Here is a 4,910-nt window from a genome sequence, read left to right as displayed (position 1 = left end):
CTCGCAGGCGGCGCGTGCAGGTGAGATCTGGTATTGCCCCCTTCTCCTCCTCCTCCTTCTAGATTTCTTTAGCTTGCTCGAATCTCATTGCGTTTGTGCTGGTTTGTGCAGGCCATCCAAGATGGCGGGGCCATGTTCGCCTCGTCTGTGGGGACGGAGGCGGCGGCGGTTGTCAGGAAGATGGTGAACCTCAGCTCCCCTCCCCGGCGGCGCAACAACAGCAAGATGGTGAAGGGACGCATCGGCCAGCGCATGAGGCTCTACGTCCGCGGCACCATCATCGGATACAAGAGGTGAGAAGCTCCCTTCGCCGGTGCGGCTCTGCTCCTTCTCCCTTGCATGGGTATCTGAATTCCTGGTCTTGGTTGGACGCGCAGATCCAGGCAGATCCAAGTGAACACCATGGAGGACGTGGCCTGGTACACCGGCAAGAGGATGGCCTGCGTCTACAAGGCCAAGACCAATTAACGACACCTACTACCACTGCATCTGGGGCAAGGTCTCCCTCTCCCACGAAAACACTGGCGTCATCTGCGCCAAGTTCACCCCACTGAGGCCATGGTGATTTGTTGGGTCGAACTTCTCCGGTTGTCTGTTTCGGTGGCATGCATAAGATTTAAACAAACTGAATTGAGCTATATACCTTCTGTGATATCTAGTTCTGTGCCACTATTTATGGAGTTGTGAGACTTGTCGTGTGTGTATTAGACCCCGCTTGCTTGTTCAGGGGATATTTAGGGTCGAGATAGTGTCACACATGTGACTGGACTGCCGCAAGTCTGAAACTGCAGACTCTGCTTCATGTTGCTGTTATTTCTTGAAGCCTTGAATAGCTAAACTTGGGCACCATGTACGTCTCCTCCCTATAATTTGATGTACTGACTTGTGTTGCCTGCTGAGTGCTGACGGTATTAGGTTCATTCTGTTTCACGCCGTTTCATCATATAGCTTACCACTCTATGGGTTTGATTTTCTGCTGAGCTACTGTGATAACTATGGGACTGTGATGTGCCACTTTGATGGTGTTTCCGATAGCAGATGAATCGGTGATTCATGTAGATGCTTCATTTAGATTGAGTCTCCTCGCATGCACTCAACTTATGTTGCCTACTTTACACATCTCACAGTGTGTTAGTGTTAAATTCACTAGCTTGTATGCGTAAATTGCTGAATTTGGTAGTACGAACCCATATAGTTTGTGCATACAGTTCAATCTTATGGGTGTCTCTTCATGTGATGAATGGGTTTCCTCTGTGGGGCCCTGGTAAACTGCAAAACATGTACAACGAGAGTTTGACCAAGTTTAAGAAATCCTTCTTGCACTTATAAGGCCTACTAACCTATCCATAGTACAAGTTTAATCATAAGGAACATGTTTCTCCATTAACTTGACCATGGTAACTCAAGTTGTCCTACTGATGAAGCTAATTGTTTCTACTTCTCCATCCTGGAAACCGATTGCATGCTATCGTAGATGGGTCTGGGTGTGCAGTGTTGCTGTTGTGTTACTACTGCTGTGGTTTATGTTGACTGAAAATGGGCTGCTTTGTTTCAGAGGAGTGCCGCTGATCTGATACTGCGGGATCTGCAAAATAACCCTGAGATGTGGCTGCAAGTGGTGCACATCCTTTAGAACTCCTAGAACCTCAACACCGAGTTCTTTGCCCTTCAAGTAAGCTTCTGATCCAGAATGTTTTAATTTCAGTAGTTTACAAGGTTGTTCTCAACTGAATGCAGGTTGATCGATGTCGTGGCTGCAGCTGATCTTTGATTAGACCATGCATGTTTTGCATTCAGTACAGCCAGCACTCGCCATTAATTACACTCTATTGTGGTTCACCGGTTATATTAGGAAATGGTGCTGCTAATATTTTTCTTGTCGAACTCCTAACCGGTTTTAAGCGGTTAAAATGCCCAGTTGCTTCGTATCCTACTGGGCCATCTTTGTTTGTGTTTCCCTATTTATTTCGTAGTCGACCAGTTCTGTCCTTGCCAAACATGTATGTTCTGCACCAAGGAAACATTATATCCTGTTTGTGTAATTGCAATTGACAAACAAATGCACATTAGAGCTAACGCTAATGATATTATTGTTCATACCATTGCTCTTCAGCATACGTGCCATTGATACTTTAGTATAAATTAGCTGTTTGCTTGATCAAAAGCTTTTGTGCATGAATCTGTTCGTATTCTTACAACGGAGATACAACATGATACTATGTGCATAAATCTGTTTGCATTCCTTGATGTCATTTCTGGTACCAAATTGCAATCATATGACATGTCTCATTCTGAAAATGAATATGTAGAGATGCTTCATGATTTAGTCCCTAGCTGCTTTCTATATATTTTTTATTTTGTTTCTAACTCTTTTGATTTATTGGTAGGTGACTTTGTTCAGCCTGTACGAACATATCCAGAAATGGTGTTTCCTCTCACTTAAGAAGCTCCAGCCTGAAAGTGAAAGTGAAAAAGTCAGGAGTATAGTTGTAGTAGTTATATGTAGTGATAGTATCACATGTAATGCTGAAATGAATTATGTAAAGATTGTGCTCTTAGCCAAAATTGGCATGTGGTTTGAAAATTTTCATTTCTTTGCTGTTCTGACTGAAATAATTGTGTGGAAATTGAAACCTGGTTTGTCTTTAATTAGAACCTGACAAGTGGGACCTAATAGTATTTGTGTAACACCCGGGATGTAACTTTCCCAATTTGTACTCCAACTCTTGCCGTTTCCGGCCTTAAGTTATTTTATTTTCTCGGGTTCGGGTCTTTGTCTCCGTGTGTTGTTATCGTTGTCATGCATCTCATATCATGTCATCATGTGCATTGCATTTGCATACGTGTTCATCTCATGCATTCGAGCTTTTTCCCCGTTGTCCGTTTTGCATTCCGGCGCTTCGTTCTCCTCCGGTGGTCATTTCTCCCTTTCTTTCGTGTGTGGGGATTAAACATTTCCGGATTGGACCGAGACTTGCCAAGCGGCCTTGGTTTACTACCGATAGACCTCCTGTCAAGTTTCGTATGATTTGGACTTCGTTTGATACTCCAACGGTTAACCGAGGGACCGTAAAGGCCTCGTGTGTGTTGCAGCCCAACACCCCTCCATTTTGGCCCAAAACCCACCTAAACCTGCTCCATCATCTAGATCGTTCGATCACGATCGCGTGGCCGAAAACCGCACCTCATTTGGACTCTCCTAGCTCCCTCTATGCCTATTTAAAGAGCCCCCAAATATCTCCTTCCCCCTTCCTCCCGAAAAACCCTAGATCCACCCCTCGCGCGCGTAGGACAAACTCCCCCGCCGACGGACATTGTCTAATCCGCCCGCGCACCCACTCCTATACTGCAACGTGGCACCTCCGCCGCCACTGACCTCAACTTGGAAATCCAAGTGTGCCACTGGAAAGATGAGATGAAATCGTTTGAAAACGATATAAAGAACGCCGGAATCGGAGTTACGGTTTGGAAATGGCAAGCAAAACAAATATGACACCGGTCTGCGATTCACAGCAAGTAGCCATCTAAATGCAATGAGATGAACATGCTAAAGCACCCAAACATGGCAACAAAATACATGGCAGGGATGCACTCAAGATGCTTAACAAAAGTCTAGCACTGAGCTATGGCCAATTTATCCATTAACAGGTTCAAACAAGCATGGCAAAAATGCATATGGTAAACAGATCTCAGACTTAGTGAAATTAACACTTGTCTGGAATTTCAGATTAGGTAGCCCTCTTCGGAGCAACAAAACTACATGCTACAGGACCTGAACATGGCAAAGTAAAGCATGGCATGGAGCTACTCAAAGAGCTTAACAAAAGTCCCTTAGTGACCTTGAGCCAAAAGGGATCACAAAATACAAATGCAAGCATGTGAACATGGCAAAAACATAATCAGATCTCAGACTTAGTGAAAACTAGCACATGCTGAAAATAGATATCAAGTAGGCATGTTTACGAGCTCGATGCACTCACTACGGAGCAAGTCATGGAAAGCTAAGCATACATCTATCAAGAAAACACAAAATGCAAGCTAGACATGGCAAGAACAATAGCATAGCATGCACGGATCAACTACAACAACATCGGCAAAATTGCAAACAAGTTGACAATCTGCCCAGATTCACAAAGTAGCAAAAGTAGAGCTTGATTGACTCAAGCTAGGGTGCTCCATAATTTCAAACAAAGACATGGATGGATAGAGCACTACAAAATTAGCAAAACATCCTTACTGATCATCCTCAAAAGAGGCACGGATCACTAGGAAACAACATGAACATATGGCATCATGAACTAAACAGCTCAAGGACTTAGTGGAAATGCTAAGTCCCTGAAATCAGCACTACCAAGTGCCTCACTTTGCAAGCTTGCACTAGTCACCACACACATCACAAAAATACATGGGTTGCACCTCTGGAAAGATGGAAAAACCCTTAACAAAACATATGTAGAGCACATGGGCATATCATGCACACAATAATCATGGCAAAATGACAAATGTCTAAAATGGAGTAGCAGATCTGACAATTAACTCAAGTAGCCCTCTTCTAACAGCATTTCGGGTATCAAGATGACCTCAAATGAAAATGATGCAATGGAATGAAATGATGTACTCTCTGAGTTGAACGTTTTGATATGCTATATGCCCAAAACGGAGTTACGGATGCGGAGATATAGCACGATGAAGTTTGCAAAAAAAATAATGAGAGAGGGGGAAAATCAACCCTAGGGTTCGTCCCAGATCTGGATCGGCACGCGAACCGAGGAGCTTCGGCGAGGTCGCAAAATCGGCGGGGAGGAGAGGGAGAGTCGGATCTGGCCGGATCCGGGCCGGATCTGGCGGCGGACGGCGACCCGCGGCGGCGGCTGGTGACACGGTGCACGGAGCAGGGCGGTGCCGGTGCG

The 4,910-nt window shown here is 44.9% G+C and overlaps 1 pseudogene; it reads left to right on the top strand.

Moving 5' to 3' along the window:
* The first annotated feature begins 225 nt into the window (after positions 1–225).
* On the top strand, positions 226–565 carry LOC119357623 (annotated as a pseudogene).
* The last annotated feature ends 4,345 nt before the right edge of the window (positions 566–4,910 follow it).

Source organism: Triticum dicoccoides, chromosome 2A, assembly GCF_002162155.2.
Source record: "Triticum dicoccoides isolate Atlit2015 ecotype Zavitan chromosome 2A, WEW_v2.0, whole genome shotgun sequence".
In the NCBI taxonomy this organism is placed as follows: Eukaryota; Viridiplantae; Streptophyta; class Magnoliopsida; order Poales; family Poaceae; genus Triticum; species Triticum dicoccoides.
The sequence above is the reverse complement of the archived record's forward strand: the minus strand, read 5'-3'. Positions and strand labels throughout refer to the sequence as shown.